Raw genomic sequence first — 15,771 nt, forward strand, 5'->3', positions numbered from 1 at the left:
AGCCTTTGAGACTTATACGTTTTGACATCATCAAATTGGCAAGTATAGCTCAAAGCAGATAAGGTGTGAATAATTTTATGCAGGGACTTCATTGTGGGTAGAATACTAGGTTTGGCTCAGTGGTAAATTTGTAATGTGTTGCAAAAACCAACTAGTTCTAATGTAAGCCCACCTTTTCTTAGTGTTGGCGCTTTTTTTTTTTTTTTTTTTTTTTTTTTGTAGCTCCAATGTCTTATATATGGTTTAGCAAACTAGGGCCTATGCTAGGAACATGCTGTCGATCTTAAAAATAAAAACAGCAACACAAAACCAAACAACTCTACTCTAATTTCCCCAACAATAAATAAGCAGATTGCAAAAGGTTGGCTATTCCTAGAGAAATCCTAAGAATTACAACCATTCTTAAGCGGAGATTGTGGTAAAGTAATCGTTCTAGTTATCGTTCTAGACCATTGACCAGGAAAGGATGGTGGTTCTTGTAGGTAAACATTCTTGCTTTTTTTCTCCAATATTCACAAAGTCAGCAGGCACGGCTTCACGAAGGACGACTTAGTGGTTTTCCCAAAAACACACAGATGAAACAATCAGGGGAGGAGGGACTGAAAATGCCTGGTGTAGTGTCACAGTCTGGTAATTACCCAAACCGTCTCGTCCTGGGACCGGCTTTCAAAGGGACACCAATGCAAAGCCTGAGAGGTGACAGCCAGGAAAACGGGAGAGGTGGCTTTCCCGGCATGCTCTGCAGCACACTGAGGGGCGCCAGACGCATCCCGGCGTGCAACGGGGATCGCCCAAGGGCGACGGTTCACGGCTCCTGGAGGGGCAGGCGAAGTTAAGCCGGTAGGTGTGAGCGTACTTAGTTTCAAGACCCTGCTTTCTCCGTTCCCCTTTACGGACGCCGCCCCGTAAAGGGCAAAAGGAAGTCTAGTGACCACGCTCCCCTTGCGCGTGCAAGCCACTTTCGGTGCCGCTTCGAGCACCGTGCCAGGTGATTAGCGGCTGTGGGCGGGCCTGCGAGCAGCACGTGACTCGGCCTGGTGGCCAATGACCAGCCGAGTGGTCCGGCAGCGCGACGGTCCCGGGACCCCGGAGCGGCGCGGTGTGGGTCGACTCCCGTCCACCCGGCAGGTACGCGCAGGCGCCTCGCTTGCCACGCGCTCCGTTCGTCCCCACGCGCCCGCTATCGTGTACTCCGCGCGAGGCGTTGAGAATCTGTCGTGGATGTTTTCGTGGGCAGGGGGACGGCGATGTTGTGTGTGTGTGGGGGCGCCGCGGCGTCACGTGCGCGACACAGCCTATCGCAGGCCGAGGCGCACCCGCAACCCTCCTGGCGCCCCGGGGTGCGACGTGTTCCGTGAGGCTCGGGCGGGCCCTCACTGTCTGAGCGCTCCTTCGAAGCGCGTGTGCGGCCTGGAAAGTCTGGCTGCGACATGGCGTGCGCTCGGCCCCCGCGCGAGCACGGACGGCAAGTTCTCGGCAAAATGGCTGCTGGAAACAGTCGCCTAGCAGGGGCAACGCTGGGGCCGCGTGAAGGTCACATGACGAGGTTGGCAGCGCGTGCTGCTGGCGCGGGGAAGGGGGAGGCGCGGGGCGTGGCAAGTCACGTGCTCGCGATTCGCGAGCCTGGGATTTCGAGCGAATTTGCTGAGGCCTGATGGTCGACTTTTAACCCCCCCCTTCTCGAAGCTAGGCAAGCATTTGCAAGAAACCATGCGGTGCAGTGGAATGACCTTAGTCCGGGGGACTTGATACAGGGTCCCCGCCTTTGGCCAGTTTTGTAACGTTTCTATTTCTGTTTTAGAAAGGTAGAGACGATTGTTTTTTACAGTCTTATTAAGGTACATGATTCCTTGGCCTCAGTTACATGAAACTAACCAAAATAACAGGTGGTGATGGGGGAAGTATAGCTCAGTGACAGAATGCTTGCTTAGAATATCTTAGGATAGGGCCTGGATTCCGTATCAAACTGAACAAACTATTACTATTTATTACCAGACACCTTTTCTCTTAAAGGCCTTCCTCCCTCAACCACTTCATGTTTTTGTTTGTGGAGACTATGTAGGCCAGGCTGACTTCAAATTCACAGAGATTTTGTTCAAGTGCTGGAGTTAAAAGCAGGTACCACCATGCCCAGAGGCAGTTCTGTTTTGTTTTCACCTCTTAGAGACAGCATCTTTCTATGTAGCATTGGCTATCCTGGAACTCACTTTTAGACCAAGCTGGGCTCAAACTCACAAAGATCTGTCTACTTCTGCCTCCCAAGTGCTGAAACTAAAGGTGTGTATCACTACTACCCAGATGCTCTGTCTGTCTTGATCCATTCCATTTCTGCCGTATATTTGTTTTATAAAGGAGTCTAGAAGGATCTAGACGTTTTGATGGTTTCTACCATCCAGCTTTTTGTTCGACCAAAGTCAAAGCTTTGTAGAAATGAAAAATCTATAAATTGTACATTGCCAATCACTACTAACACACTATATGTATAATATAATGTGTATAATAATGTAATATAACGTATATACATTTACTTTTAGACCTCCTCTGTGTAGACCTGGCTGCCCTTGAACTCATAAAGATCCTTTTTCTCTGCCTCCCTAGTGCTAGGATTAAAGGTGTGTGCCATACTATGCCTGGCAAATAACATACTTTTAACATTTTAAGGGAGCCGGGCGGTGGTGGCGCACGCCTGTAATCCCAGCACTATGGGAGGCAGAGTCAGGCAGATTTCTGAGTTCGAGGCCAGCCTGGTCTACAGAGTGAGTTCCAGGACAGCCAGGGCTATACAGAGAAACCCTGTCTCAAAAAAAAAAAAAAAAAAAAAAGGGAAACCCTGTAGAAGAGGTAGAAGATCCAAATCCAAAAACAAACAAACAAAACAAAAAAATAAAAAACAAAACATTTTAAGGGATCAGTCCCTGGCTTCTCAGGCATCCTAGACAAAGGCTTAAGCCTTGGACTTCACCCCTATGGACTACTGTTTATCTTTTATAGTATCTCTTGATTTCTCTTTACTTTTAAGTGTTGTGGGATTTTGTGGGAACAGAATTTGGAAACCATTCATTGAGCCAATCAATAGCTGTCACTTTTGAATAATTACACTAATAGCTAACATTTTTATAACATGTTATAAAAGGACTGTGTATGTACTTTTTCTTTTCATTTTCTTGTCTCTTTGGAGATAGGATCCCATGTAAGCCAGCTGTGTATCGTTAACTCAGTATGGAGCCAAAGATGACTTTGAATTTCTCATTCTCCTGCTTCTATACTCTTCTATTTCTGGATTATAGTTATGTGCCACAATACTGAAATCTGATCTATTCATTTCTGGGGGTGGAACCCAGGCCGCCTTACATTCTGAGGCAAGCATTCTACTAGGTGACCCATATCCCAAGTCTCCCAAAATTCAGTGGAAAAATGTAGTTATAGAGGAGGAGAATTTTAAACATTTTTTTCAAGATTTATTTATTTTATGTATATGAATACACTCTATCTGTACAGATGGTTGTGAGTCATTATGTGGTTGCTAGGAATTGAACTCAGGACCTCTGCTTGCTCTGGCCCCACTTGCTCCAGCCCAAAGATTTATTTATTGTAATATGTAAGTACACTGTAGCTGTCTTCAGACACACCAGAAGAGGGTGTCAGATCTCATGGATGGTTGTGAGCCACCATGTTGCTGGGATTTGAACTCAGGACCTCTGGAAGAGCAGTAGGTGCTCTTAACCCCTGAGCCATTTCTCCAGCCCCCAGAATTTTAAAATTTTATTTTAAATTGTGTGTGTCTGTGTATGTCTTTCACTGTTTATCTGTTCTTTAGAGGCCAGAGGCATTGTATACTCCTAGCACCAGAGTTCCAGGTGGTTGTAAGCTGTCCAATGTGGGTGTTGGAAAGTCAACTCAGGTCCTTTGCAAGACCAGTAAATGTTCTTAGCACTGAATGATCTCCTGCCTTTAGGACCAGTTTTGAAAAAGAAAACAGCATGGGTGTTTTGTATTAGTGAAAATACAAAAAACCCTGTAATAGTCAAGATGCTTAGTCTGTAATCTAACTCTAGAAGCATTCTAGAAGGACAGAGGCTAGACTGGGCTACATATTGGCACCCTGTATCAAAAAATAAAAACAAAACAACAACAAACAAAAGCTAAGTACTAACCCTGAAGTAGAAAGGGCAGTGGGACAAAATAATGAATGTAGAAACATAAGTTAGTATAGTTTAGTATTACAGAAATGACATTTCATTTCTTTAATTGTGTTGGACTATTTAGCTAATCATTTGGGGAAAAAAACAAAATTCTTGCCTTAACATTTAAATCAAGTTCAAGTGAGTTAATTATTTGAATATAAAAGGTAAAATTAGAAAATTGCTACTCTGGGGCCAAGTGAGTGGTCTATATACTTGTAATCCTAGTATTGCTTAGGGTAAAGAGGTACATGATGAATTTCAGGCTACCATGGGCTGCTTAATGGGTCTTGTCTCAAAAAAAAAAAAAAAAAAAAAAAGGTTCCTTTGTAGACAGCCTGTGTGATGGCATGCTCCTGTAATCTCAGCACTTGGAAAGCAGATGCAGAATTGCCACATGTTCTTGGTCAAACTGAGCTATAGTTGATACCCCATCTCAAAAATTTTTCTCAAGGTGGGCAAGATGTCTCAGTGGGTAAAGATATTTCCCCTACATCTGACAATCAGTTCAGTCCCTGGGAGGCACATGGTAGAAGGAGAGAACTAGCTTTTTCTAATTGTCCTCTGGCTTTACATCTGCATTATGGCATATACCTACCTATATATATGCAATATGTTGAAATACACAATAGATAATAAATGTAAACAAACAAACAATCCCCCTGAAACCCAGAACCATAAAGATTCAGATCTGTGAAAAAAAAATCTGTCTTTAAAACTTGTTTTGAGGGGTTGAAGAGATGGCCCAGTGGTTAAGAGCAGTGGCTGCTCTTCCAGAGGTCCTGAGTTCAAATCCCAGCAACCACATGGTGGCTCACAATCATCTATAATGGTATTTGATGCTCTCTTCTGTCTAATGCTCTCTTCAAGAAAATAGAGCACTCATATGTATAAATAAATAAAAATCTAAAAAACGTTTAAAAAACAAAAATAAAAACAACTTGTTTTGAAAAGAGTTTTGCATTGTTGCCCAGATTGGCCTGAAATTTACTATCCTTTTGCCTTTGTCTCCTGAATAGTTGCACCCAGAGCATAATACTTTTATTTATTTTATGTATATGAGTAGGTTGTCACTGTCTTCAGACACACCCCTCCCCTCCCCTCCCCCTCCCCTTCCCCTTCCATCTCCCTTCTCTCTTCTCCCTCCTCTCCCCTCCTTATTTTGTTTTTTTATTTTTAAAATGTGTGTACTGAATAAAATGCTTTGCCTTTATGTATGTGCCTGGTGCTCTCAGGTCAGAAGGGGTGGAATGTGAATGTCTGTGAGTCACCTCCCTGTGTTGGGAATCATCTATGCTCTTGATCACTGAACAAGCTTCCAGCCTCAAGATCACGATAATGCATCTTTGAAGTAATTTTTTTCTTTTTTGATACATGGTTTCATCTAGTTGAGGCTGGCCTTGAGTTCATAATTCTCTTGCCTCCACCTCCCAAATGTTGGGATTACAGACTTGTATTGCCACGCCTGGTTTATTTTTCAGTTTGTTGAGATAGGATCTCAGAGCCTTGGCTGACCTTTAACTTGCTGTTTAGATAAGTTGCCCTCAAATTTATGGCAGTTCTGCCTTAGTTTTCTGAGCATTGGAATTACAGGTGTGAGCCACCATGCCTGGCTCAGTTTGAGATTTTGTTTTGTTTTTTGAGATATGTAAACTTTGGCTGGCCTGAAACTCTATGTATATCAGGCTGGCCTTGAACTCGAGATCTTTCTGCCTTTTAAGTGCTGATATTAAAGGTGTATACCACCATACTTGGCTTTAGTTTGTGTTGAAAAAAATATGTACCTTATTTTATTTATGTGTATTGGTATTTTTGCCTACATTTATGGCACAACTTTCATTTTTGGTGCCATTGGAGGCCAGGAGATGACACTGGATCCCCTGGAATTGGAGTTATAGGCAGTTGTAAGCTGCTGTGTAGGTGCTGGGAACTGTACTCAGGACTTCTAGAAGAGCAGCCAGTGCCCTTAAATACTGAGCACTATTTTTCTAGCTCCAAGTTAGAGATTCTTAAGTGAAGTGCTGTGGTTTTAGTAGTAGTCATCACTGGTATGTCTGCAGTGTTGCCAGGTTGAGACTGTATAGAACCTTGTAACCTAGATTTTTTCCTAATGGCTTTCTATTTTTTCCCATTGGACTGTTTCCTGTAATAAAAGGTATCATCTAGTTTATATCTTAGAAATAGCACTTTGCTGGGCTAGATGTGGTAACCCTAGCACAAGCATGAGTCTGGCAAGCTTGAGTCACATAGCAAATTCTAGGTCAAGAATTTGGTATGTGGCTTTCTCTAAAGCAAACAAGAAATCATTTTTCTGTAGAAGAAAGAGGAAATAAAATCAGCAAGAGACCACATATGGAGCTGAAGAGAAGATGAAGCTGTTAAGACCACTTCATGCTTTTCTATAGGACCAGGGTTCAGTTCCCAGCACCTACACTATAAATCACAACTGTAATTTCAGTTCTTGTAACTCCAGCTTTTTTTTTTAAATAAACATTTATTTTATTTATATGAGTATACTGTAGCTGTCTTCAGACACACCAGAAGAGGGCATCAGATCTCATTACAGATAGTTGTGAGCCACCATGTGGTTGCTGGGAATTGAACTCAGGACCTCTGGAAGAGCAGTCAGTGCTCTTAACCACTGAGCCATCTCTCCAGCTCATAACTCCAGTTTTAAGGGATCCTATCCTCCTACTGTATTCCTTAGGTACTACATGAACATGATACACACACACACACACACACACACACACACTCACTCACTCCCACTCCTACTGTACTCCTTAGGCAGTGCATGAACATCTCACACACACACACACACACACACACATACATACATGCACACACGCACACGTATGAAGACTCTTATCCATAAAAGGATACTTTAAAATATTTTTTAAATTGTTTTACAGTTATATTATTTCCTTCTTTTCCTTTTGTCCCTCCAACCCCTTAAACATTTGCTTTCTTTCAAATTCATGACTTTTTTTTCTTTTGTTGTTACATATATAAATTTGTGTGTATATGTGTGTATATATATATATATACATATATATTTATATTCCTCAATATGTAACTATAACCTGCTTAGTCCATATGTTTGTATGTTTATGTTTTTAGTAGTTGATAACCAGTTGGGGTGCTCTTGGCAGGGTGCACTTCTGTTCTCAGCAGTCCTTAATTGCCTGTAGTTACTTGTGGAGGCCTCATGGACTTTCCCCATCTGTGTTCACATGTGTGTTGTATTGCTGTTGTTCTTTTTTTTTTTTTTTTTTGGTTTTTGGTTTTTTTGGACACAGGGTTTTTCTGTATAGCCCTGGCTGTCCCGGAACTCACTCTGTAGACCAGGCTGGCCTCGAACTCAGAAATCCGCCTGCCTCTGCCTCCCAGAGTGCTGCGATTACAGATGTGCACCACCACTGCCTGGCTGTCCTTTTTCTTTTTAAAGATTTATTTATTATTATATGTGAGTACATTGTAGCTGTCTTCAGACACTCCAGAAGAGGGCATCAGATCCCATTACGGATGGTTGTGAGCCGCCATGTGGTTTCTGGGAATTGAACTCAGGACCTTCGAAGGAGCAGTCAGTGCTCTTAACCCCTGAGCCATCTCTCCAGCCCCCTGGTGTTGTCTGTTTTTTAGGTCTTGTTTAGACAGCTATGTTGGTAAGACTTCATAAATAGCTTCTTTGAAATTTCACAGTCTTCCAGCACAATTCCTATTTCCCTGGTGATTACAGTCTTTCTGCCCATCTCTTCAGAAATGATCCCCGAGCCTTACGTGCAAGAATTGTGTTTTAGATATATCAGTTGGGACTGGGTGCCACAATACTGTGTTTTGATTGGTTGTAGTTTTCTGAAATGGTCTCTGTCTATTGTAAAGAGATGGTTTTTTGATGAGGGCTGAGTACTACACTTATCTGTGGGTATAAGGACGAACATTTAGAATGTAGTTGGGAGTTATACTGGTTTGATTAAGTAGTGGTTGTGGATTCTCCAAGGTTTATGACTTAATTAGCATTGAATTGTTGCCTAAATTTCCAGTACTAGGCATGAGTTCCCTTTGTTGAGCAGGTCTTTAGTCCAATAAGAGAGCTGTTAGTTACTGCCAAGGTATATGTGCCAGTACTTTGTCCTTAGAGTTAGCATGGAATGCTGTCATTGTGATTTACATGTATTCCGAGGTATTCCAACTTGTGTCAAGTTGACAAAAAAGGACCAACTAGCACAGTAGTATAGACTTGCTAACTAGAGATAAATGTGGGACAAACGGGGCAGAGGCATAGGGATGCAGGCCTGGGTGCTTTTCTGAGCAGTGTGAGTGTGTGTGTGTGTGTGTGTGTGTGAGAGTGATGTGTGTGAAATTTGTGTTGTGTGTTGTATGTGCATTGTATCTTGTAGGTGTAGTGTGTGTGTATGTGTGTTGTGTTATGTGTTATGTGTGGAGAAAAAATACACCTGCATCTGGATAGTTGCAAAAGAAGGTTGAGGCTAAGCTGAACCCTGGAGAGTCTGCACTGATTGAAAGGGACTCAGAGAAGCACGGCTGGCTGGATTTGTTCATCTACTGTTACAATATCACTCTAGAGATGTCGACACCTGTCAGTGGGAGACAGGGCCTATGTAAAAAGCAAAGGAAACAGGGATGCCCTCTGACTGAAACACTGGGATCATGAGTGAGCATAGGAATCACCCCCAAATGGCCAGTCATGACAGAGGCACTTGGCATGTCCAGAAGACTCGGGATTCTGGCCCAAACAGGACTTTCTTTGGAAACGGAGATGATATCATGGAAAAACCAGTTTGTCACACTGCAGTTCTCCAATCCTCATCTAGCCCCACCTTGGCCACCTACAGTGAGCCTTTGCCTTTTCAGGTCTGTTCATCTGGTAAGTGTTCTGATCCTTTGCTTTGCTAGTCCCCTGGGATCACAGGACCTACCCAGCTTCTACCTGGAGGGATGCTGGCATCGGAGTGAAAGGTTAGCTGCTGTAGGGATATCATTTGACTAGTGACTTGGTGCAGTATTTTTTATTTTTATGGTTTGCAAATTGAGGTCAAAGAACAACTTGTATAGTCATGTTGTTCCCAGGGATTAAATTCAGATGGTTAGGTCTGGTGGCAGGCACTTTTACCCATGGAGCCATTGTACTAGCATGAGTGATGTGGTGCAGTGTTTTAAAGGTAAAAACAAAAGTAGATAGTCCTTGTAGGCGAATGAACAGCATGCAAGACGTTTTAAGGAAGAATGGGTGTTTCCACAGCTTTGCACCCAGTGTTTATTTTCCTCTGGACTCCCAGGGACTCAAGTTTCTCTCCTGTGCCCTAGAGATGAGTTAGTAGGAACCTGTGAAAAATGTGGCCAGTGCATTTCAGATATATATCAGGGCTAGACTTTGTGGGCATATGTGAGGCTCCACATCCATCCCCAGTCCACAAACATTGAGCTACTCAATCAAATGGGTAGTGGCTTTGGGTTATAAGTTTAGGGGAAGCAAACATCACAATTTCTTTTTGCTGGCATGAAGATTTTGTGTACACAAAGGCAAAGAAACCTGGCAGACATCTCCAAATTCTTGGGAATATAGAATTGATGAACTAAAGTCTTAGGTCTTAGGTCAGAGTCATTTTACACCACTTCCAGAAGTGATATTTTGTAAAGTCACCCCCAACACTGAGCCACAGTGTCTGGTACCTAGGATCAACCAGTCAACAGACAATTTTCTTTTATGTCAGTTTCTGTTTTAAAACTATGTTTGGCGGGGTGGGTGGTGGGGTCGGGGCATAGGGGGCTGGAGAGATGGCTCAGAGGTTAAGAGATCTGGCTGTTCTTCTGGAGGTCTGGAATTCACTTCCCAGAAACCACATGTAATGCTCACAACCATCTGTAATGGGCTCTGATGCCCTCTTCTGGTATGCCTGAAAACAGCTACAGTGTACTCATATAAATAAAATAAATAAATCTTTAAAATAAGAGCTATGTTTGAGATTGATGTTGACTCATTGACACTCATTGACATCGGACTTCAGACAGCTGTTATTCATGTCTGGATGAAGCCTGAAGGCACAGTATTGTATTCCTGCCCTATGGGGTACTAAACAGTAGACTAGAGCTGAACTCAAGTGGGAATCATTTAAACTATAAGGTCACCCAACTAGTCAGTCTGTCTCTTTGCTTCTCCCTCTTTGTTTCTCCCTTCGCTCATTCTCCCTGCATCTAAGAAATTGTTAAAGGGCAGAAAGGTGCTGCCACACTTGATCTTATAACTGTTATCTTTTTTTAATGATAAGGTCTTGCTATATATTCTTAGCTGGCTTTTCTGTAAAGACCAAGGCTGTAAGACCAAGGCTAGTCTTAAAACTGGAATGATTCTACTTTTCCCTCTTGAGTAATGAGATTTAGTTGTAAATTTTGAGCTTGAGTCCTACTAGAAAGTCAGGAATGGCTGTTGAATAGGGAGTTGTTCAAATTTGGATCCCAGAGTTGAGCATTGTGGCACATGCCTTTGATCCCAGCATTCAGGAGGCAGAGGAAGGCAGAACTCTGAATTTAAGGCCAGCCTGGTCTACTTAGCAAGTTCCAGGTAGCCAGGGCTATTCAGTGAGGTCTTTGTTTTAAGAAAAAAAATCTGTATCTTAGGGTCAAGATGAGAGTTGTTACATACATTTGGAATGCCAAAATAGGTTGAATCTAAGGTGGCTGCCTTAGTGATCACCAGACAATCTCTAACTTCATTATATCATCTGCATGCTAAATGGCCTCTCTTTCCCTTGCTATGACAGTTGATAATTGTCATTACGACACAGAAAGACCTATAAGAGGGAAGAAACAGATGGCGTCTGAATTTATTTTTGAGACAGGTCTTTTCTGTGTAACCATGGTCTCAAACTCAGAGATCTGCCCGCCTTTGCTTCTGAGTGTTGGGATTAAAGGAATGCACCACCTCTACCACCACACTGCTTGCTCATTTTTCTATCTCTCTCTCTCTGCCTCCCCACTTCTTTTTTTTTTTTAGAAAATATTTTTACTTATATGTATGTATTTTTTTAAAGATTTAAAATTTATTTATTTTGTATTTAATATATATGAATACACTGTAGCTGTCTTGAGACACACCAGAAAAGGGTATTGGATCCCATTACATAGGGTTGTGAGCCACCCACCATATGGTTGCTGGGAATTGAACTCAGGACCTCTGGAAGAACAGTCAGTGCTCTTAACTGCTGAGCCATCTCTCCAGTCCCATGTATATTTATTTATATGTATGTATGTATGTATGTATGTATGTATGCAACATGTGTGCTAGCTCCCTAGAAGGTTACAAGAGGTTGTTAGATCTCCTGGAGCTGGAGTTTCAGGCAGTTCTGAGCTACTAGGAACTGGACTTGGGTCCTTTGAGAGGGCAGTAAGTAAGCATTTATAACCCCTGAGCCTTCTCTTCAAGCCCCCATTTCCATTGACCAAGAATAAATTTCCTTTGTTACTTAGTTACAGATGGTTCTGTTATTATTTTATGTTATTTGACTTTCTATTGCTATTATAAAACATGGTGACCAAAACAACTTGGGGGAGGGTCTATTTCATCTTACAGTTTACAGTCAGGGAAGACAGGGCTAGAGCTCAAGGCAGGAACTGAAACAGAGGTCATGAAGGAGTACTAGTTCCTGGCCTGTTCCTTATGACTTGCTCAGCCTTCCTTCTTACACCATTCAGGCCATCTGCCCAGGGGCAGGACCATCCACAGTGAGGTGGGCCCTTCTACATCAATCATTAATCAAGAAAATGCTCCACAGGCTTGTCACCCGCCATCTTAACTGAGGCATTTTTCTCAACTGAGAATCTGGTTTCCAGAAAACTCTACTTTGTGTCAAGTTGTTAAAAACAAACAAATAAACCCAGACTAGATTCTTTAATCCTAGCGCTCTGGAGGCAGAGATGGATGGATATCTGAGTTTGAGGCCAGCCTGGTCTACAGAGTGAGTTCCAAGATAACAAGGGCTATGCAGAAAAATTCTGTCTCCAGAAACCAAAAACCAAACCAACCAAGCAAAAAAATCAAACTAGGACTTGTTTCTGGAGCTCCAAGAGGTATAAAGGACCCAGTTTGGAGTTTAAAATTGGGAGAAAGTTTTTTTTTTTTTTAAACAAAAACAAAAATTAGTGGGGCTTTATTTGAAAGGTGGAAGATCAGAGTTCAGTGCCAGCATTGCCTGCAGGAAACCCTGTCTGTGAAAAACCAAGAGCCAGGATAACACCTGTCATGCCAGCACTTGGGAAGCTAAGGCAGCTGGATCACTTTAGACTCAGATTACTTAGTTACACACTAAGTAAGGCTTGACTACAGAGTGAGAGACCCTGTCTCAAAAAAACAAGAATCAAAACAACAATAACATCTAACCAGATAAAAATTAGGTATTCTGGCTGTCAGGAGGCCTTGATAAAGGTGCTTGCTTAAACAAGCCTGGGGGTAGAACTCATGTAAAGGTAGATGGGAAGAAAGGATTCCATGATGTTCTTTAATTTCCATATATACTCCATGTCACACGAACCCCTCATCATTTGTGTCCCTAATAATAACGACTAATTTTAGAAATTGAAATTTGATGAGCAGTGACGGCATATGACTTCAATCACAGTAGGATTAAAGGAGGTAGAGGCAGATGGATCCCTATGAGTTAGAGGCTAGCCTGGGCTACAGAGTGAGTTCTAGGTCAGCCAAGGCTAAACAGACAAATCTTGTCTCAAAAAAAAAATTAGAAGTTAAATTTTAAGTTAAAAGTTTAAAAGTTGCGAAAGCTTGAGAGATCCTGAGCAGTAGTTTACTGTTCTTGCAGAGTACCCGAAGTTCCCAGCACCAGTGCCAGGGGATTCACAACTGCCTGTAACTCCAGGGCCTAGATACCTGATGCCTTTGGTTTCCATTGTGTGTGTGTGTGTGTTTATACACTCATACTTGTGTGTGGATGGGCATATGGGAAGTCAGAGGATAAGTTTCAGGAGTCTATTTTCTCCTTTACCATGTGCATCTCAGGGATTGATAAAGTTCTTCAGGCTTTAAGGCAAGCACATTTACCTACTTAGTCATCTCACTAACCAAATTTCCCTTTTTCAGAACCTATTTCTATCCCATGGGCAACTTGAAAAGCAAGACTATCTCCTCTTGGTGGCTACCAAGATTTTCACCTAAATTCTAATGAAATTGTACTGGTAGTTTAAAAAAATTAAAATTAGGTAGCATATAAATTTTCCAAATTTGGATGAGTAGAAGTTGATCTCTTACTGCATTTCTCTTCCCAAAGCTGTTTGTACTTTTGCTTATAGCACAATATAAGATCACTTGGTATTCTCATTGTCTTATTTGTTCTTGTCATGTAGTAGATGTTTAATGATAATGCTAGTTTATAACTTCTATTTGTCAAAATAGTAAATTAAAATTACATCTAGGATTATAGCTAAATTGGTAGAGTGCTTCAGAATGAACCAAGCCCTGGGTTCAATTCCTGGCACTACTATAAACTGAATATGGTGAGCATGTCTCTAATCCAACCAGTTGGGAGGTGGAGGCAGAAGCATCAGGAGTTCAGGTTCACCCTTGACTACATAGTAAGTTGGAGGCTAGTCTGGGGTATAGATCCTGTCTTAAAGTCTCAAAAACACAAAAACAGATTTTCTACATTATGTAATCATGGGTTGGCTACTAGCTGAGATTTTAAAAATCATATTATTATGGCAAGTTTTTGTTTCACTGATATTCATTGTGATGTAAGTTGGCCAGTACAAAGTTTGAAGAAATAATGTAGGGAGTCAGTTCAAAGACATGGCAGGAGTGTTTTTAGTCACCGGAACTGAATAATGCTTGTTCTCTGGAGGTAGGCTATTATCATAAATGCTTCCTTCTCTTGCCTGCTTTTCCACCTACCTTCTCAGTAGTCAAGAATTCTATTTTAACATTACATATGTACTTTGAGCTCTTTTCTAGAAAAGGAACCTAATGTAATAAATCCAGTAGACTCAGCAGTCTTCACCCCAGGAATGTCCTTTCAATTGTTGCATAGAAGGAAGATTAATGGTGTGAATTGTAGGTGTGAGGATTTCAGGCTGTGAACCCCTGGTAGAGTTGATTATTTTGTCATTCAGCATTTCTTGAGCATCTCTGGGCCACATATGAAGTGTCCCTGGGGAACCTAAAAAAGACAATTCCCTGTATATGAAATCCTGGTAAATTGTTGAGGAAATTTAAAAATAACAATAAAAAGTAGTTTGATGTTAACATGCAGTATATCAGTAAAAGCAGAATGGTATGGTACATATGTCAAGGACTTGAACTTCTTAAATCCATAATTATGTTCTCAAGAGTTATATGCAGTCTGGTGCTAGTTTTCAGCTTTTTTCTTTTTCCTGAATTGAAGGTTGACTCTACAGTGCTTTTGCCCCAGCTTCTCAAGTGTTGAAATTGCAGGTGTGAACTACCACACTCAGTCAATTTTCATCATTTGAACTTAACTTGCAAATTATACATCATAGAATTTCTCTTTCCCCTCTGTATTCTAGTGCATTTGAATTCTCATTTTTGGTGTGTGTTTATATGGATGTGGGAGGCAGAAGATGACATCAATGTCATCTTCATTTTTTTTTACCATATTGTTTTGTTTGTGCAATTGTTAGTGTGGATGTGTGTAAATGTCTGTGTGGGTGTGCATAATACAGGGGTCTGCATGGGTATGGAGGTCCAGGACTCATGCTGATCTCTTTCAGGGATCACTTTCCGTCTTTATTTTCAGTTTTTGAGATCGGGTCTCTCACAGAACCTGAAGCTAGACTGGCCAGCCAATGAATTTCAGAGATCTGCCTCTCTTTTCACCCCAGTCCCTAGCAGTGTGTTTATTGGATCATTCTTGTTTTATTTTGTTTTGTTTTTTGTTGCATGAGTTCTGGGGAGGGGGGGGTCTACACTTAAGTCCTTGTAGTTTTGTGGCAGACTTTTGAGTTCCTGAGCTGGCTCCTTAGCTCCTATACTTTATTGTTTTGAGGCAGAGTTTCCCACTGAACCTGGAGCTCATTGATTTGGCTAGGCCGGATCGCTAACAAGGCTCAGGGTTGTCTCCATTTTCCCTAGATATGAGACCACAGATGTGACCAGTTTTGTTTTTCTGAGGCAGGGTCTTACTGTGTAGCCAGCCTTGTGTAGCCTGGAGCCTGCTATATAGACCAGGCTGTCCTTGAAGTCATAGAAATTACACATCTTTGCCTCATGACTGCTGTGGTTAAAATTGCACCACCACACTTGCATTTTTTTAAAGATTTATTTTTATTTTATGTGTATGGGTGTTTTGCTTGCATGCATGGGCAGAAGAGGGTTTCCAATCCCCTGGAACTGGAGTTATAGATAGTTATCCATGTGGATACTAGGAATCAAACTCAGGTTTGATTCTGGAAGAGCATCCAGTGCTCTTAACAACTAAGCCATTTCTTTAGTCCTCACCCAGCTTTTTTTTTTTAATTAATTAATTAATTTTATTTTATTTTTATTACTACTATTTTTTTCATATGGGTGCTGGTGATCAGTCCTCATGCCTGTAAATACTTTAAG

The 15,771-nt window shown here is 41.7% G+C and overlaps 1 protein-coding gene across 2 annotated transcripts in view; it reads left to right on the forward strand.

Annotated features, from left to right (window-relative positions):
* The first annotated feature begins 775 nt into the window (after positions 1-775).
* The window catches only part of Mga (MAX dimerization protein MGA), an 81,220-nt gene continuing 66,224 nt past the window's right edge, over positions 776-15,771 (forward strand). Inside the window, exon 1 of one of the 2 annotated variants that reach the window (XM_052183293.1) lies at positions 776-840. The gene's annotated coding sequence lies outside the window, so the exon portion shown is untranslated. Of the gene's footprint in view, positions 841-1,043; positions 1,129-15,771 lie in introns of those variants that run through there. The other variant, XM_052183291.1, reaches the window with a different exon arrangement.

Source organism: Apodemus sylvaticus, chromosome 5 (genome assembly GCF_947179515.1).
Source record: "Apodemus sylvaticus chromosome 5, mApoSyl1.1, whole genome shotgun sequence".
In the NCBI taxonomy this organism is placed as follows: Eukaryota; Metazoa; Chordata; class Mammalia; order Rodentia; family Muridae; genus Apodemus; species Apodemus sylvaticus.